This window comes from Herpailurus yagouaroundi, unplaced genomic scaffold, assembly GCF_014898765.1.
Source record: "Herpailurus yagouaroundi ecotype Mexico unplaced genomic scaffold, PumYag 222, whole genome shotgun sequence".
Classification (NCBI taxonomy): Eukaryota; Metazoa; Chordata; class Mammalia; order Carnivora; family Felidae; genus Herpailurus; species Herpailurus yagouaroundi.
The window spans coordinates 12,912,707-12,932,719 of NW_024412453.1; the positions used below are offsets into that span (position 1 = coordinate 12,912,707).

The 20,013-nt window shown below is 44.9% G+C and overlaps 1 long non-coding RNA gene across 1 annotated transcript; it reads left to right on the plus strand.

Annotated features, from left to right (window-relative positions):
• Nucleotides 1–7,947: 7,947 nt before the first annotated feature.
• Nucleotides 7,948–19,127, plus strand: LOC121019346 (uncharacterized). The gene is made up of 4 exons (XR_005785538.1): nucleotides 7,948–8,041; nucleotides 13,860–14,052; nucleotides 17,741–17,833; nucleotides 19,016–19,127. It is a non-coding gene; the product is annotated as an uncharacterized LOC121019346 (long non-coding RNA).
• The last annotated feature ends 886 nt before the right edge of the window (nucleotides 19,128–20,013 follow it).

Sequence of the window (20,013 nt, forward strand, 5' to 3'; positions counted from 1 at the left end):
AACAAATGAACCAGGTGAGTCCACCCACCATTCATTCATGCATTTATTCAAAGCTCTTGACGAAACATCTGCCGTGCGCTGAATCCTGTTCTGGTATCTGAGACAAGTCCCCTTCCCTCTTGGAGTTTACCTGCTCGCAGAGAGTTGAATGAATTTTGTGGATTTTTCCCTCTTTTTCAGAAGCTTATTTTGTCCCTGTTATTATTGACACTGCTGTAACTATTTGTTTAGCATAGTGGTAAGAACATGGGCTCATTAGTCTGATAGTGCTGGGGTCAGGTCCTTGCTCTGTCACTTACCTCCGGTCCATTTCTCCATCTGTAGAGGGGGGATAATGGCAGTCCTCACATCAAAGGGTGGTTGGGGGCAACTGAGCGCACTGCTTACAAATTGCAGAGTGTGGTTCCTGGCCCAGGCATCATAAACATGTTTCCGACCCTAGGTGGGGCCGTGTTTGGTAGGAAAGATGGCCAAAAAGTGAGTTTGGGGCTGGGCCAAAGGAACCACAGATGGGCCCAGGTGGGAGATTTCTAGAGGCCAGAATTGCTGCGTGTGTCTTAGATGCTGGTGGGAAGGGGCCAAGGAGGTACCATGACAACAGCTGCACAATCTCTGGCGTTAAGCAATTAACACTTGGACACTACAAAGAGGCAAAGTTGCCAAGAAACAGGACAACAGGGCTCGGTGACCAAAAGGAGCCACAGGAAGAGAGTTGTGGCCACAGTCCCAGAGACAGCCCTTCGTCATTGATGTCTGATGGGGGAAGAAGGAGGGGTGAGGCAGCCCCGACCATGGCTCAGACGTCTCTCCAGAGCACGATTTCTGGATTTCTGGAGTCCTGGTGGGGCTAGGAGGGCTGCCCCAGGATGACAGGGAGAGAACAGAGGTCTCTGAATGACAATGCAATATGCACAGAATGTTCTGGAGCCTTCTGGACTCTTCAGAACTTGCACTCTGGAGTCAGATTACCCCAGATGGCTCTGTCACCTATGGCTGGATGACTTTGGCAAGTCCCTTGCCCTCCATCAGCCTCAGTTTTCCTATCTGTAGAATGGGGATAACATTAATAGCCATCTCATGGTGGTTTGTGGGGGGCTATAATGGGAGAATTTGTGTAAAGCATTCAGGATGGTGCGTAGGACATAACAATCCCGTAGTAAGTCCTCTATAGAGGTCTCTTTCCCCCAACATCTCAGCCCCTACGGTTAGTGTTCCTGACCTTTCTGGGTCGTCACTGTATCCTGAGGCCCTCCCTTGGATTCAGGCTAGTGCGTCTCATTACTGTGATCCCCAGAGTGTCTGCAGAGATGTGCAAATACAAGGTGGATAAATCTGTATCTTATTCACAGGATACCTACTTACAGGATAACCTGGCCATGCTTCTGGGCTATAAGTTCCCCCTGTCTCCTCAGATAGATGTGTGTGTATATGTGTGTGTGTTCGGTGTGGGGCTGCTGGTGAAGGAGAGGAAAGAAAAATCAGGGGAAAATCAGTCTTGCAAAATAAATAAGGGCAATTCTCTATTTTTACATACTGTTTATTATTTAGTGTCACACAGTTGTTAGCAGCTTTAGCCAAATTAGAACCGCAAGTGATGTCTGTGTGGGTATTTTTTAAGCAAATTATTTTGAGACATCCCACAATCATATTTTAGGGAAAAAAAAACCCCATGTATTAGTGAAAGGTTCTCAGGAAGGACATCAAATGAAAGGAATAGACTGATGATTTTTTTTTAATTAAGAGAAAACAGAAAGGAAATTAAAAAAAAAAAAAAAGTAACCCTGGCACCTTAAAATAAAACGGGATGATAAACTCTTTGCTGGCAAAGTTGCAATTTCTCTGTTGGATTTTGGATCTGGCTTTTATTATTAAGGCTGGTGCTGAAAGCTGGCATTTTGACAGGAACACGGAACGTTTGTCACTATCTGGGAAAGAGATAGATGTTGAATGACATTTTGGAAGAAATGTATACATTTTGGGTCTAAGTGCTCTCTCTCCTTACCAGGAAAATTCCACTAGCAAATAACTGATTGGTTATCTTGAGTTCCCAATTCCCGTGGCTATTTAAATGAAAACAGAATTAAAAGCTTCTCTCTCTCTCTCTCTCTCTCTCTCTCTCTCTCTGTCACCTTTGGGGGAAAATGGAAAGATCTCTCCGTGGGCAGCATCCTTGCCAGATAAGGGCATCATCCTGGTTAGAAAAACCCCAATGGAGCATATTCTTTGTCTCCAGAGGTGAAGTAATTGGGGAAACATAGAATACATCTCTCGAGGAGTAGCTGAAGTCCACGATTAGGGAAAAGATTGTTTCTGTCTCCAAGTCCCACTTATTAATGCAAATAACGCAGGGGAGGAACTTGGCAGAGATGAGAAACGATGTCGGGAATGTCACCCAGGAGACTAGGGTTTCTCTAACTCTGCTACTTACCAGCAGTGTGACACTGGGCAAGTCGTTTTCCATTCTTGGCTTTCTTCTTTAAAAATAGATGTAGTGGAGGGGCTTCTGGGTGGCTTGGTCTGTTGAGCATCCGATTTTGACTGGGGTAGTGGTCTCACAGTTTGTGGGTTTGAGCCCTGCGTCAGGCTCCGCACTGATGGTGCGGAACTCTCTCTCTCTCTCTCTCTCTCTCTCTCTCTCTCTTTCCCTCTCTCTTTTTCTCTGCCCCTCCCCCACTTGCACGCTCTCTCTCAAGATAAGCAAACTTCAAAAAAATAGGTACAGTGGGATAGATGCTCCCTCCCTCACTGTGAGGATCAAATGTGATGAAATGTGGGGTAAAATCTAGACTGCTATACAAGTCCATGCTGTTGGATTAGGAAGCTGAGTTTGTGACCCTGAATGGGCAGGAGACAAACAATAGGATGATGAAGACTAGCCCGCAGGAGCAGGTCGATGGCACCCATTCCCTGGCAAGTGGAGGGTGGCTGTATGCCTGTTACACTAAGTTGGGTCCAGTGTTCATTCTGTTCCTACCATTTTAGCCTACAGATAACAGAGGCATTCCTTGCAAAGATTGCTGAGAAGTTGTAAGAGGGCACGGACCCGCCATATGTGAGAAGTCACGGTTTCTGCTTAGGGAAGTCAGAGTCCAAGCTCATGGCCGCCTGATTTCAGCAGCTGTTCTGCACGGTGGCCGCGCTTGACTTTGTGCATGTGCTTTCTCTCTTCCTGTGCTGGGTTACTTTCCCTTTAGCCATGGTCTTCTGTAGCTGTGAGGTAGACCAGTAGTAACCAAGCCCAAAGCTATTGAACTTTGGGGAGGTCATCCTCACAAAGACAGGAGTCTGGGGGAAAATATCAAGTGATGACCCCAGCTCCTCTCAAAGGACAGAGCTTTGGCTCAGGTGTCCGTGAATCACAGAAACTCCCTCTCTTCAACATGCCTTGGAGATTTAGCTGACTGAGTTAGCTAAACTAACTGAGCTGAGTTAGCTTAACTGACTGAGCCACCCAGGTGCCCCAAAACAGTGAGGCTTAAGAAACATCCTTATCTTGGGGCGCCTGGGTGGCTCAGTTGGCTGAGCATCTGACCGTCTCAGGTCATGATCTTGCAGTCTGTGAGTTCAAGCTTCATGTCGGGCTCTCTGCTGACAGCTCAGAGCCTGGAGTCCACTTCGGATTCTGTGTCTCCCTCTCTCTCTGCCCCTACCCTGCTCACGCACTGTCTCTCCCTCTGTCTCAAAAATAAATAAACATAAAAAAAATTAGAAAAAAAACCATCCTTATGTTTTTGTTTTCCAGGGAAATGGCTTATCACAAAGTACCGCCCTCCCTCTTACATATTCCAACATAAGACCCACCTCCGCTTTCCTCAGTGACCCAGATATGAGGGTCTCTATACCTTTTCATGATTCCCCCAAGACTTGTGAAATGCCTTCCAACCCTCCCACCAAATGACTTCCAAACCCACCTCAAACGCTCTTCCTTTCCACTGAGACATCCTTATTACTGAATTATCTTCCTGTTGTAGTAGCCTGCATGAAATCTTCTCGTTAATTGTCTGGTGCATTTTGTATTTGACAGCCCCAAGGTGAATAATTTTTGCAGACCAGAGTTTCCATCAAGGCCCTAAAAAACTTGAAGCAAGAAGGTGATGGGGAGTCAGCAGGAAGTTCCTAAAAAAAATTGAGCTGGAGGTAGATTAAGCAAGGAACACAGGGAGAATTTGTATGCAGCTGGTGGGCATTCAAACCTTCCTGCTTACAGGAAAAAAAACACAGCCTTGGCAAAAGGAAGAGAAAGGATGTGGGGTGATAAAAGATGCCCTTGTTGGCCCATAAGTTTTCTCTACTTTAATATCATCACAAGTCCTATGATAGATGTCATCCTGGGGGCCCTGACACCAACATGAACACAGACAAGGGCTGGGACGGAGCTTCAGGCTGGGAAGTGTGAAATTGCTCCAAAATGGTTGACTTCTGGAACAATGCCCTTGGATGCTGGTATTTCTTAAGATTTTATTCTGAAAGCTGGAGATGTCTGGGAGTTTTGCCTCTCATCCCAACGGCAGCTGCCAATGACTGATGGGCAAGTACAAAAGTCTGGTGTCTTTCCATCAAGGCCTGGAGATAATTTTCAGCCCAGAGATGGCCGTGGGTTCAGGGTGCATTTGGAGCTTCACCTGTAACTGCCCTTGGTTACCTGCTTTCTCTTCCCTGTGCTAACATCTCTACTTCCTTATTGGTTGCTCCTGGACCCCTTCCTTGAGGAATTACTTGCACTCGAATCCTTGGTTCACAGTCTGCCTCCTAGTGATCAGACCTAAGACATTCTGTTGACCCACTCTGATGAAGGAACGAAAGAAGGAGAAGAGGGAGGAAGGGAAGGAGGGAGGAAGGGAAGAGGGGAGGCCAGCTCTGTCATTACCAGATTTTGATTCTTGCATATTATTTCCCTGCTTTAGTCTAGCCTTCTCTATCACTGACTTTGGGTTGGTGCAATAGTTAAGTAAGGTAATGCTTTTGAGTGGACCACAGATGGCCAGATCAGCTCATTCAAGCACATCATGGCTTTTCAAGAGGAGTACATAAGAAAACTTGTGTGCTTTAGTGCAAGATCCCAGAATTACCCCTTTTGTTCTAACGAGAAGTGTTGACTTACCTCTTCCTCCTTCCTCACCCATTGGCTCTGAGTCTAGGTAGTATGAACCAAAGTAGACAGGAATCTTACTGCCTTAGTTCAGTAGATTTCAAATTCTCGGGCACAAAAATCACTTGGGATCTTTGTTAAAAATATAGATTTCCAGATTCCCCCAAGAGATTCTGGTTCAGTGGTTCCAGAAGTCTCAGTTTTTATAAGCTCTGTGAGCCTAAGGCTGACATTCCACAGACCTTGTTTTTAGAGGCCTTGCCCCAAGTGCCAACTCTTCCCTGGTACTGTTCTCATGGTCTTTGCCCCTCCACAATGTATTTGTGCACATTATAGTCCCTGCCAGTAGTTTCCAGCCCAGGCTGGACTCTCCATGCCATTGCCCAGACCCCAGCTGCTTACCTGAGCTCTCAAATGCCTCTTGGTCTACCTTGCCCCATTGGGTTGACACTTTGCTCCGCACATCGATGAATTCATTCATGGATGTCAATGAACCCTTGTCCGTTTAGTACAGAATGAATAGGCCGAGGTTGCTGAGAAACTCAGATGGCACCGATGATCAATCACAGCATGCTGTGGGTCCACCTGGCCCTGGAAGGTGACACATCCATTACAGCCGATTAAGACCAAGAATGACAAGAAGCCAAGGCCCTTCCTCCTCCATGGTGCTTGTGACAACGCCAGAGCTCAGCCTCTGACTTTGACCATGAACACTGTCACCTCTGGTCATCACGTTTGTATTTGCCATCACTTATGCCTCAATCAATGCCTTGGCTCATTATGTTCGGTTCTAACTGCAGCATGATCAGTAGTGCCTGCTGGGCCCTGTCCAAGAGCTTCCTTTCAGGCACTCCACACCTTGAGTTCCTGAAGTTTCCAAAACACAGCTCCATTCCTATCTACACCATCTTGTTGGATGGAGGATGGGCCTGGGAGGAAATTGCATTTATTCCTCATAAAACTTTCCGGTTTTCCTGTTACCTCTTGAGAGATTGGAATCTAGTCTGGCAGTTAGCAGACTTTTCTGCAGAGGGTGAGATTGTAAATATTTTTGCCTCATGGACCAGATGATTTTGGGGCAGTTCCTCATCTCTGCCTTTGTAGCACGAAAGCAGCCACAGAATGGGTGGCTCAGTCTGTTAAGCATCTGACTCTTGTTTTCGGCTCAGGTCATGTTCTCACAGTCATGGGTCCGAGTCCCATGTCGGGCTCTGTGCTGACAGTGTGAGCCTACTTTGGATTCTCTCTCTTCCTCTCTCTCTGCCCCTCCCCTGCTTGAGCTCTCTCTCTGAAAGAAAGAAAGAAAGAAAGAAAGAAAGAAAGAAAGAAAGAAAGGAGGGAGGGAAGGAAGGAAGGAAGGAAGGAAGGAAGGAAGGAAGGAAGGAAAAGAAAGCAAGCAGCCACAGAAGATGGGCAAACACAAGTGGGTATGGCTGTGTTCTAATAAAACTTTATTTGTAAAAATGGCGGTAGACTGGGTTTGGTCCATGGGCGGTGGTTGGTAATAACTGATCTAGCTTATGTTTCTCCATCTTTATTCATTTAACAAATATTTTGGGGCATCCACATGTGCCAGGCACTGTCCTGGGCACTGGGGATACAGCAGTGGGGCAAGACAGATACTATTACCCCTCTTGGGGCGGCTATAGTTTAAAAGCAGGGAACAGATAACAAATAACTAACAATACAATTAAATGCTTATCTGCTATTGTTGCAAGTTCTCTGAGGGAGAGTGTAAGCTGTCATGGGACTGAGTAAGGGGAGGTATGGGGTTCAGGGAGGTGAAGGTGGGGGGGGGGGAGCAGGGTGGAGTGGGCCACCAAGCAGGAGTAGTGGGGAAGGTCCAGAGGCAAAAGGAGCGTGGACATCGAGAGACTTCAGGGTAACTGTCACCCAGAGAAGGATGGAGAGAAGCATTAGAGCCAGAATTTGGTTTTTTTAGCTACGTATTTCATACGTCCCCCCTCCCCAGAAGCCAGGAGACACCTCCAAAATCTTTTTAAAAAGCAGGGAGGTGACATGAGTAGATTTAGATTTCAGGACAATTTACGTGGCCAGTTTGCAGAACAGACAGGGGGACAAAGTCAGGGATGTGATGCAATGTCCACACCGAGGTCACCATATTGGGACAAGCCTGCCCATACCCCACCTGTGGTCATTCTGTTCTTGCAAAACAACGTTTCATCTGTACAGGGCACAGGGGTCTGCTGGGGGAGCCTGGGAGCTGGGCTGTGGTCACAACGTGAGTGCAGAGCCTGTTAATAACAAGGGATGTAGACTTCTAGAAGCCAGACTTCCATAGCCCTTCCTTCTTGCCACAGTGCGGCTCTGCATTTCAAGGCCACCTGGACCTTCTGAGGCTTTGCTTATAGCCAATTCAAGTAATGGTCATTTTGCTGATATCTTTTGAAGATGCTGTAATGTTGTAATGTATTCTAAGACATTTAATACCTCTGCTTGGAACGCACTGATATGTAGATCATTAAACAGAGCAGACCTTCTCGGGAAAAAGAGTACTAATTGCACTTTTCAAATGCCATTTTCATGTGCTATTTGGCAGGGGTTCCACTGTCACGGTATTTATATTTCTATTAACCACAAGGGCTGGGACGAAGTCATCCCATCTCCCCCGGCAGTGGTGTGGCTATTTAGGCATTACAGAAAGACGTGAAGCCAGCCCCTGAGACGGCCCCCAGTGATGGCATCTTCTGCAATGACACGCTGGTGGAGCGCCCTCTCACTTTGTACTATGGTTGATCTTTGTGGCCAGTGGCACTCGGGCGGAGGTGATGATGCAGTACTTCAACATTAATTTCTAAAAGATGTCGCAGCTTTCATCGTGGTAATGCTCTCTGTCTCAGATCCCTCACTCAGAGCGAAACTGGCTTCTGGCTTGCAAGCAGCTTCCTGAAGAGACCCATGTGGCAAGGAACTGGAGCCCCTTTCCAGCAGGTGAGTGAGCTTGACATGGACACCAGCCTCAGTCAGGCCTTCGGATGAGTGTCGCCCCTGTCCACGGGTTAGGGGCAACCCCATGTGACATCTCAACTAGAGGCAGCCAGGTAAGCTACACCAAGCTTCTTGACCCTCAGAAACAATGAGATAATATGTGTTTACTGTCTATACATACACCACATCCTCTTTATCCGTTCATCAGTCAAATATTACTCCATGGAATGTTATAGAGTATTACCAGTCACCGAAAAGAATGACATCTTGCCATTTGCCATCATGTGGATGGAGCTAGAATGTATTATGCTAAGCAAAATAAGTCAGCCAGAGAAAGAAAGATACCATATGATTTCACTCCTATGTGGAATTTAAGACACAAAGCAGAAGAACATATGGGATGGGGTGGGGGGCAAAGAAGAAGGGGAAAGAAACCACAAGGGACTCTTAATGAGGGCTGATGGAAGGAGGTGGGTGGGAGATGTGTTCAGTGGGTGATGGGTACTAAGGAGGGCACTTGTTGTGATGAGCACTGGGTGTTGAATGTAAGTGATGAATCACTGAATTCTACTCCTGAATCCAGTATTGTCTTGTATGTTAAATAGCTAAAATTTAAATAAGTCAAAATAAATGTTTCCATTCTTCACTTCTAAGTTTTAGGATAACTTGTTGCATAGCAATAGATAACAAAATACAGGAGATAAAAGCTTTGGGTCCTTCAAACAATTTGACCTTGTAGGAATGTTTGTATCAAGTATGGCAAAAGAGCCTCCTTTTTTGGAAGGGGGGCAACTCAGGCAGAACCTGGCTGAGAGCCAGAAGTCCTTATTGAAGCTGCTAACAAGGTTTGTGGTCTGGGGCCAGTCACTGTCCCTTTCTGGACCTTGCTTCCCTTGCTATAAAAGCAAGAAGATAGATAGGATGACCTTACAGATTGATGACCTTCCTGATGTTTGGGTGTTTGGTGATGGAAGTACCCCATATGGGCACACACACTTAACATGTGAGGAGGTAAGCTAGCAATTAATAGGTATTGAACCATAGATCAAGCAGTGAATTACATAGGAATTGCCAATTAATATTGACAAGAGCCAATAAAAGTAGGTGTTTCTACAATTATCGTTTATTAGACCAAGAAATTCAGGGTCAGAAAGCTTTGTTTTGAGCAGACATTGTATTGCTTTTCTACTGCCGCATAACACACATCACAAATTTCATGGTTTAACACAACACACATTTATTATTTTACAGTTTCTGTGGGTCAGGAATCTGGGAAAGGCTTAGCTGGGTTCTCCAAGTAGGGTTTTAGAAGTTTGCCATTGAAGTGTTGATCAGGGCTGCATTCTTGTATCTGTGTCTCAGGGTTCTCTTCCAAACTCTCCTGAAAGGTTGGAAGAATCTTGTTCTTTATAGTCTGGGTCTGAGGCCTCCCAGAGGCAGCCTCTCCTTGTAAGCAGTTCAAAGCATAGCTCTTGATTGTTTAAGGCAGGCAAGAGAATGCTTCTCTCTACAGAAGGGTCCAATCTCTTTTTAAGGCACCCTCACCTGATTAGGCCAGGCTCACCAGGACAGTCTCCCTTTTGATGAGCTCGAAGCCAATTGACTTAGAATCTCACCTGAACCTTCAAAATCCCCTCACCTCTGCCATATAATGTGACCTAATCATTGGAGCGAGACCTCCTCATATTCATGTGCCCTGCCCACATAAAGGGGAAGGGTCTAACGCAGAGCACGTACCCAGGGTGAGTGCAGGATAAATCTCCAGGCTACCTTAGAATTCTGCCTACCACTGACACAGAAGTAGGAGATGGTGAAACTGGAATTCAAATGCAGGTCTCTTTGATTCTGGTGTTCGTGTTTTGAACCACTCACCATAAATCCTTGACTGAGGACACGTTCAAGACAAAATATCATGGCCTTTTTCTTGGTATCGTCAGTGCTTAACGCTTTATAATGGCTCCAGTATTTATCATAGCTTTGGTCAGGATGCTTTTCATGGCTAGTGACACAAATCTCTGACCATTATTTGGGAAGTCTGGGGCTGTACAGGGGCTTAGACAGTATTCCTCGGGGCTCTGATTTTTTCGTTTCAGTGTTCTGTGGCTATTTTTTTCAGGCCTCCCCTCCTCACATGGCAGTAAAAAGGGCTGCTGATAGCCATAATCCTACATTTTCTTGGCTCAAAATCCAAAAGGAAAGAACTTTCGGCCCACACTACCCACACATCAAAATTTAAAGAAGACTAATTGACCTGAGTTATCCTCTTTCTGGATCCAAACCGTCTGGATGAAGGAGTCCTCCAACTGGTCAGCCTGAGTCACATGACCACCCTTTAGTTGGGGAAGGGCAGGAAAGGACGCCATGATTAACAGCTTCCCAAGGACAATGTGGGATATCCACAGTGTGGTTCCTGAAAGATTTGGGCGCTGTTACGAACAGGAGGGAGTGACGATGGGCTGATCAGAACACTGGCTGTACACGAAGCTGAAAGACGAAGCTCTCCAACCCTCTGCATTGGGCAGAATGGGTATATAAGTATCTTTGAGTGTATATGGAGGCTCACCTTCCAATCACACAGCACTGAGAAAGTTAATACAAATTCTTCATTCTGTCTTTTAATTCTCAAGCGCCCTCATTACTGAGATGGGGGTGGAGACTGGACTTTCTGCATCGAATAAACAAATGATGCCCTTCCCAGGGCTAAGTATTTCAGAAACTTTGGAGGTGAGTTCATTGCTGAGATTTAGACTCATTAAACTTATCTTAGCCCGGGGAACTTTCTCCATGGTATTCTAGATTTTTAAATGAGCTTAACTCCGGGCAAGTCACATTAGCACACATTCTCTTTGTTATGGTGGCTTAACCCAAGGAGCTAATACAACTTGATAGTATGGTTTGGAAAAGGTGGAAGATATCCTTAGGATGGGGCTAACCTTTATTTTATGAGCATTCCAATAAACTAATGGAGGAATCCATCCAACACGGCTGCTGGCAGGTCAGGATACTAAATCCTCTCTTCAGCAGGAGACTGTACCCTCTAGAAAGCATCCTCCCTAATTTCTGAGAAGCATCTAATTTCTGTCTATTTGTTTGTGTCTCTCTGTGTGTGTCTTTATTTCCGTCTTATACAGATCACGTGGATATTTTATCACTTACTCTCAAAAGCTTTTAACCTCATTTCAGCTGCTTTTAAGGCCTTCTATTAGGGAATCTCTCCAGAGAAGGGACTCAGGCTCCTTCAAAATAATGCCCCCAAATGATTTGGCAGTTGTGACAAGTCAGAGATCTTTCCATCTTTTGCTTCCATAGGGAGAGGGAAGTGGAACCATGGCCAACTTTCTATGAAATTTAATTTTCCAAAGTGGTAACTCTGTCTTGCAGCTGTGCATGGAGAAAATGTGCAATGTGAAATGCTCAGGTATTATAAGGACAGCTAAGGGCTTGCCTCTCCCTTCCTAATCATTCAAAGCTCACTGCCTTCCTTTATTTTCCGCCAAGCACACTGTCCCGATCCTGCCTCACAGACCTCACCCAAAAGCACAGGAAATGAGCATGGGTGGGAAAAAGTCAAATATGCATTTAAAATGGGAAGATACAGAAGAATGAGCTGCCCCCTGTCAACATGTGGGTCCAGGGGCTTTGATAGAGTAATGGAGGCTTTTTCATATTCCCTGGGATAGTAGTGAGCAGCCATTAAGTTGTTCCCCACTGATCTCCCTCCCCTTGAGTATGTACTGGACCTTGTGACTCACCAGTGGAATAGGGCAGAAGGGAGGGACTGTTACTGCTAAGAACAGTTTACACACAGACTGGCTTCCATCCCGTGTTTTTTCATAGTTTGTCCCTTGTCCACTGGGATGGAGACAGCCTGCCAGGCTCTCAGCTGCTCTGTGGAGAGGGCCAGGTGGCTAGGAACTGGCGGTGGGCCTAGCTAACAGCCAACAAGGAGCTCATGGCCTCAGTCCAACAATCCATAACAGACCGAGTCCTGGCAGCAACCATGTTAGAGAGTTTGGGAGTGGATCCTCCCTTGGTTGGGCCTTCGGATGAGATTGCAGCCCAAGCCAACACATTGATTGAAGCCTCGTGAGAGATCTTGAGGCAGAGGCACCCAGGTGAATTGCACTCTGATTCCTGACTGACAAAGATGGAGAAAACAAATGATTGTTGTGTTAAGCCACTACGTTTTAGGATAATTTGTTATGCGGATACAGATAACATCTCTCCTTACCCTTCTATTATCTCTCTCTCTCTCTCTCTGTCTATCCATCTCTTCATCCATCCATCCATCCATCCTGTGTGTGTGTGTGTGTGTGTGTGTGTGTGTGTGTGTGTGTGTATTTAGAGAGAGAGAGGGAGGGGAAGGGAAAGCATCTCTACCTGATAAGAATCTATCTATCTGTCTATCCATCCATCCATCCATCCATCCTTCCTCTTTTACAGAATGTATATTTGCTTTCTCTTTGATCACATAGCAGACAGGGCTACCGTGGGTCAGGATTGTAGAATCCTACATTTTCGCTACGATTTATTTGCACACTATTCTGTGCCTGCATTGTGTTGAATCTGTGCCCTTGTTGAATCTCCATCTCATTCCTGTGAAGTAGATATTTTCATCCTCCATTTAAAAGCAAGGAAACTAGAGATAAGAGAGGTCCAGTATCCTTACTAAGGCCACACAGTAAATAGAGTAGCTAGGATTCACCATCTTTTTTTTTTTTTTTTTTTTAAAGGGAGGGTGTTTTGCCAATCTTCATCCTTTTTCCATAAAGAGAAGGCCTCATTAGCCATTTCTTTTTGGTGCTTTCTCTCTCTCCTCTTCATGCTGTAAGTCAGAATTGGGAAACATAGAAATCTTTTATTTCAGAAAATGCAATGAGGAGACCCAGTGTCTTAGATCACAGTCTGTGTCCTCTCTCCTAATGAAAAGCACAACTAGCATTTGAGCACTTACTGTGTGCTAGGTACTATTGTTATCCCCAATTTATAGATGAGAAAATGAAGGTTCATAAGTGTATTCATTTCATGTCATATAGCTAGTAAGTGGTGGTCAGAATCACACCAGACTCGAGCTGCCATGCCATGGACCTCTTCCTCCCTACTTCCCCTCTGCTGAGCACCCTAGTCCCAGCGCCCCAAAGTGAGTGTGATTCTCGAGGAGAGCTCCTCATGAGGACCCTCATTGTTTACTCCCCTCCCTCAGTATGGATAAACATGTAATATTTACCAGACATCTGTGTTCGGGAAGGAACTGTAGCATATTATTGATGAGCATTCCTGTGAAGAATAATCACCTGGTACAGTGTGAGCCCTTGTAAAGACTATCATTCTATGAAGAGGAACTTGTAAGAGGCATTCCGGGGTGACATTTCTCAGACCGAAACAGAACGATGAGTACAATAAATACGAGGCCCCCACAGGCAAACCCAGACCCAACTACAGTGGACTAGACATGTGTGAGCATGGCATCCTAATGAATTTTTTTCCAAACCTCGGTGCACACTGGGTCTGGGTACTACTACGGAGGCATCACGACTGGATGTGAGGTTGGAGAATGGATTGCGAGTTCCACCCTTCAGGTGGTCAGAGACTTTTGGGCAGCCAGCAGAGGCATATATCAGCGATTTAACACAACACACTTAAAAATATATATATAAAAATATATATAAAGTGTATGGAGACTAACGCCTGTTCTCAAGCCCACTCCCCTTTTGATTTTCCCCATGTAGGTAACTAGAACACTGTCTACTCTGTTGCTCTAAATGGACGCTCAAGAGATTCTTGTTCGAACCTGAGTTGGTCCCTCTTTTCCTATTTTTAGGTTCTCTGGTTTCCCTGAATGGAACCATGGCTTGCAAGCAACGGCCCACATCTGATGTGTGGTGAATTCCTGACGGAGACAGCGGTAGTAACGAGTGCTAAGTCCTTCCACATTGACTTCTGCAAAGAGCCTCACTAGTCGGGTCTTCTAAGAAAGGGACAAATCTTGGGCCCAACAAAGAAGAAATAGAAAGGTGGGTGTGGACACTTGTAAAACAAACTCCTATTTCCCGGACTTTATTTTAGATGACCAACTCATGGTTCTTTACCAAAGATTGTGTATAGATCTGCTTTCTTGGGAAGAGCCACTCATTGCGTTCAGCCTGGGGAATATGTGTCTGTGTGATGCATGTTATATTAGAGGTGAGCCCCAGGTACTGTATTTGGAAAGACACATAAGCAAGCCTGAAGGGTTCATGAAACTAGTGGAGGGGCAAGTGATGCCAAACAGCCTCAAAGTCTAGAAGGTTGTGAGTCAGAGAGCAGCGAAAGGTGTTTGAGGATGGTGGAACAAAGTGTACTAAATCTTAGAAGTCAGGCCTTTATAGAAGCAACGAGAAGCCACCTGTTGGTTGGAAACAGTGATGTTTCCAGGAACACACTGCAGAAAAATCTTTGTGCTGGTTCTTTAGGGCCTGGCTTGAGGGGAGATTGGAGAAGGAGAGTGGAGGCATCTATACCAGGTGAGAGATGATGCTGTTAAGGATAAAGACAGTGGAGATGGGGAAGATGAGAGGATCTGAGAACTTTTGCTGGTCAAATTGACCGAAGTTGATTGAATCACGAGGTCAAAGAACATGGCTGTCTTGTGGATGACCATATTGCTTTACTATATCCAATAAGAGTTAAACACACATGTAGTAAAGAAATGAAAGGAGGGATGTTGGGGCCATGCATTGGGAGATCTTTAGACTGAAGACGGAGATAGCAAGCTGTCATAGTTCAATATCACTAAGATGTTATTTAAAAATAACATCTAAGAGGGGCGCCTGGGTGGCTCAGTCAGTTAAGCGTATGACTTCGGCTCAGGTCATGATCTCACAGCTTGTGAGTTCGAGCCCCTCATTGGGCTCTGTGCTGACAGCTTGGAGCCTGGAGCCTGCTTCAATTCTGTGTCTCCTTCTCTCTCTGCCCCTATCCTGCTTGTGTTCTCTGTCTCTCATAAATGAATAAATGTTAAAAAAAAAAAAAAACTAAAATAACATCTAAGATTACTTTAAGAAATCAGTCCCTCTTGGATTCCATGTTTGTTGAATAAATGTCTGATTTAGTATTTTACTCATTAATCAGCATTCAGGGGTGAGGCATGGAAGGCTTTTATTTGTCCTTATGCAAGAATACACTGACATCTGGCTTCTACATTGAACCTTTAAGAATCTGGTCATGGGGAGACTTAGGTGCCTTTGGGTCCCCTCTCAGGTGAGTTTTGGACCTGAAAATACCAGGCCCTGTTTGGGTGAGTGGTCAGGCTATTTCTCTATTGTGAACCAGCTCTGTTATTTCTAGAAGAGTCCAATGGAACCAACCAGAGTAGATTTACTTTGCAACTCTTAGACAATGATTACCCCACTTAGAAGAATGGCCTTAAGGAAAGATGGTGGCCAGAGACAAGGGGAGTGCCCTAGGGAGTCCAGCCCTATCTGGAGCTGTCCCAGTGGTTTTCAACTGGGGGCAGTTTTGCAACACCTGCCCCTCTCCCCTATGCCAAAGGACTCTTGGTGTTGTCTGGAAGCCATTTTTCTTGCCACACCTTGAGGTACTAGTGCCATTGGCATCTAGTGGGTGCAAGCCAGGGATACTGCTAACCATCCTGTAGTGCAAAGAGTGGCCTCTCTCAAGAAAGAATGGTCCAGCCTCAGATGTCAATAGTGCTGAGGTTGAGAAACCCTGGTCCAGACATACATCTGAGGAAGAGGAGAGGGTGTATTAACGAAGGATGTCCCACAACTGGGTTCTAATCCAGCTCGGACACTAACTCACTGTGCGACTTTTCTAAGTCGCTGAACTTCTCTGGACCTCAGGGTTCTCGCCTAACCCCTGAGAAGATGGGAGCCACTTCTAGATCCTCAACTCTCCTCAACTCTAAAACCTTACAAGTTTGTGACTACCCCCAGTGTCTCCTCAACATCTCCAGAAGACCATTTGCAGTCTTTCTTGTAGATTGTTTTGGGGAGAGACCATGTCAGGATCTTTCATTTCAGATGGCTTGACCATTGACATTATCTTAGAAAGTTTCCCATTGTTCAGAAGGACGTCACCTGCAAGGGATCTTAGTTCTTTCTTTAGAGAAAGTACTATTTCACGTGTTTTTTTTTTTCTTCCTGAGATTCAGTAGCCTGAACTCAATGTCTCTACCCAGGAGGAAACAAGGAAAGGAGACTGGAAGCTAGAGCGAAAGTCTGAGAATGAGGATTTAAGCGTCCAGGAATCCAAGGAGTCTTCAATCCATGTTTTCATGCAAAATAGGGAATTTAAAGTTTGCTCTATCCACCACCACTCAACCTTGCTGTCAAGGTTAGAGTAGATACTACCCAGATGGTTTTGTTCAAAGAGTTCCAACAAACATTTATTGATCAAATGCTATGTCCCAGGCATGAGTTGTATATCAAAAAACATTTTAGTTAGAGAAAAATATTGAATAAATATAAGAATCATACTAAAGTCTCATAAAATAATGTGAAGGTGGCTGAGAAAATGCCAGCTGATGGGCAAATTAGTCAGAGTGCAATTTACAAAGTCGTCTCTTGTTCTCCTGGGGTCACTTCACACTGGGATGTATGATCATTAAATATGACCCTCAAAGGCACTATGTCTAGAGTAGGGGAAATTACTCAATTTTAAGACAAGATTTTAAACAAGGGCCAAACTGTTTTATCTACTTGGATTTGGGTCACTAATTACACCCAGTGATCTTCCAGTAATGAATCTAACAACGACCTCATAAATTGTGCAGTGACAACGAGTTTCCTTTCCACCCTGTGTCATCATAAAGCGAGGCTGATGCCTTTTCCAATTAGTTATGGCAATTATATGTCTATCAAAGAGATGAGACAAAGAAGGATCATAAGTGCTGCCTTGTAAGGGGGACTTGGGATACAGCCTCCGTTGGGCCGATGCTGTGTGTCCCCAAACCCACCCTTTTCCCTCTCTGATCCTGACTCCTTGTGCAAAAAGTATGATGTTGCTTCAGATGGTTTCTTGTCTTTACTGACTCCCCAGTTCCAGGATTCTAAGTAAAGTTCTGCATTTCTCCCAGTGGGAGATTTTTGTGTATATTGTTTCAAAGTAAGGTGGTCTGTTTACATTGCATCTAGTTGATGGTCATCATCAACAATAAAACAGGTAGAAATAATAACAGGGCACATTTGGGATAGGGAAGAAAGGCTTAATGGTTATTGCAAAGTGGAGAAGCCATCAACTACCTTCCCAAAGATGTGGTGTTTTTTTTTTTTGTTTGTTTGTTTTTTTTACTAGTTGAGATCATGAAGGGACAGCTAGAAGGTTTTTATTATATATTTGGTGAAGTGCATGTTGCGAACCATATGTTTATGTTCCTGCAGAATTCGTATGCTGAAATCCTAACCCTCAGTGTGATGGTATTAGGGGGTGGGGACTTTGGGGGTGGTCAGGTTATGAGGACGGTAATGATGCAATTCGTGCCCTTATAAGAAAAGACCGGAAGGCCTGCTTCCTCTCTAGGCTCCCCACCATGGGTGAGTACAGCAAGAGGACAGCTAACTGCAGACCAGGGTGTGGGCTCTCACCAGACAATGGGTCTGCCAGCACCTTGTGAGAAATACATTTCTGTTGTTCAAGCCATCCAGTCTATGGCATTTTTGTTACAACAACCTGCCCCAACTGACACAGTGCATTTCTTTCTAGAAGGAAGTCTGTGATATTGTGAAGAAAAGGACGTGGAAATTTTTCAGTGGTGCAGTCCAGCCCAAGGAGCATTAAGCTGGCTCATAATATCAGGTGAGTGGGGGCTCAGTCAGTTAAGCATCCACCTTTTGATTTCGGCTCAGGTCATGATCTCACGGTTCGTGAATTCGAGCCCCACGTTGGAGCCTGCTTGGGATTTTCTCTTTCTCTCTCTCTCTCTCTCTCTCTCTCTCTCTCTCTCTGCCCCTGCTCTACTCGTGCACGTGCACACACACACACACACACACACACACACACACACACAAACACACACACACAAACGCACACACGGACACTCTCTCTCTCTCTCTCTGTCTCTCAAAATAAACTTAAAAAAAAAAATCCAGTGAGTTGCCTTTGAGCACCGGATCTTGTTCTGTAAGTCCAGGGACCGGGGTTTTGGCGGAAGCACTGGGTTCAACAAAGGCAAATTTGTGTCTAGGTTCAGTGTCTCCACCACCCACACAAGCAGCTCAGTAAGTGCAATCTCAGGGGCCCCCTACAGTGTAAGGCTACCTGGGGGGAGCCTTTCCAAGACAGAGAACCTTCTGAGTCTCCTTTGTTCTGAGAGTGAGTGGCTGTCCCATTTCAAGAAGCCAGGTGACCAGTTCTCAAAGGCACCTCTGGTAAGAGGGAGAACAGGAAGGAGAAGGAAGGGAGGATACAATTCACCCAGTAATGAAACACACACACACACACACACACACACAGAAATTATTCCAGAGGGGAATCTACATTTAAGACCTTTTGTAACTTTTCAGAGGGTTTTCCTATAGCCCATAAGACCATGAATTAAAAACTTAAAACTTGGTAGCCTTTCCAGTAATTCCCTAACTGCATTTTGATTCAGTGCATATGTGCACAATACCTCTCATGTGTCTGACATTGGGATTATATAGAGAAATGGGACAGGGCAGGTCGAACACCTGTCGTACACGATTATAATCCACTAGTGTGAATGGATGCATACGTGTCTAATTTACACTGTAGTGTAATAGTGGCACAGAAAAGGTTTATAAGGTAATGAGGGAGCCGAGCGGTGATAGTGAGTCTCCTCTCTTGATTCTGCTAATGGTGTAGCAGAAGGGAAATCAGCACAGGTGACGTCTGAGTGGGTGTCAGGAGCTGAGTGGAAGCGTTTGTGTCCATCATCAAGGCTGCTGGAGGGAACGTTGTTATTTTTCTTCATTATTAAAAAAAAATGTTTTTAATCCTGCGATCCTGTAATTTATTTAGGGATTTTCCTCAATGACATAAAAATTGCACGAGTGTGCAAATGACTGTCTGAAGATGTTCTTGGCAGTGTTGTTTATGATGAGAGATAAGAAGCAACCTCAAATGGCTACAAGTGAGGTAAGGATTTGTATCAATTATAACATGTATGTAAATCAGATACCTGTGTTAAGATAATATAGATCTATATTTATTGCAATAGAAGACTTTCTGCTAAATTGTTGGCTGAAAAACCAACAAAACAACCATATCACCCTAGGTAACGGACAAGTGTAAGTGATAAGAGGCCATTTATGTAGTGTGTGGGGCATTTCTTTAATGTTTTATAGCACTAAGAGGGACGGTTTCTCTCACTGGGTAGAGTTTCAGACTTCCCGGGGGCTCCTGAGTTCCTAAAAGCAAGGGGTAGGCGTCCAGTGCACGTTTGGGAAATTTAAGACAAAAGCATGCTGAACCGTTTCCAAAAAAATGGATGCAATCTGGAAGCAATGAGCTGACTTTGGTTCTTTTCAAGGCCTGGAGCTACCCCCAAATTTTAGCTCAAGAAAACGCAGCCTTGGTTGGCACAGCAGTTAATCCCAGATGAAGTCCTTCAAAGTGGAAAATTTCAGTGTGATTTATTTTTTTCCAGATGTAAATATATAGCAATAATGCAGTTATAAAACTGGCATTGTATTAAACCATAAATTATATTTGACACATAATAATGTTGAATTACCGTGGAAGTCCATCAACGTGCAATGGCATTACCAGCACACAGGCCATTGCTGCTTGCACCAGCCCAATTGCTTGCTTCGCAATGAATAAAGTTCTGGGGATCTTTGCTGTTAGGGTCAAAACGGAATAAAACCGTGGAGAAGGGCTGCGTCAGAGTCTAGCTTGGGCTGAGGACCCTGTAATGTAGGGATGCATTTCTTTGCTTATTTATTCATCACTCAGTACGTGTTTGCTGAAGACCCAGTTGTGCAGCGCCGGGCTCTGATGGGAGATAGGACAGACAT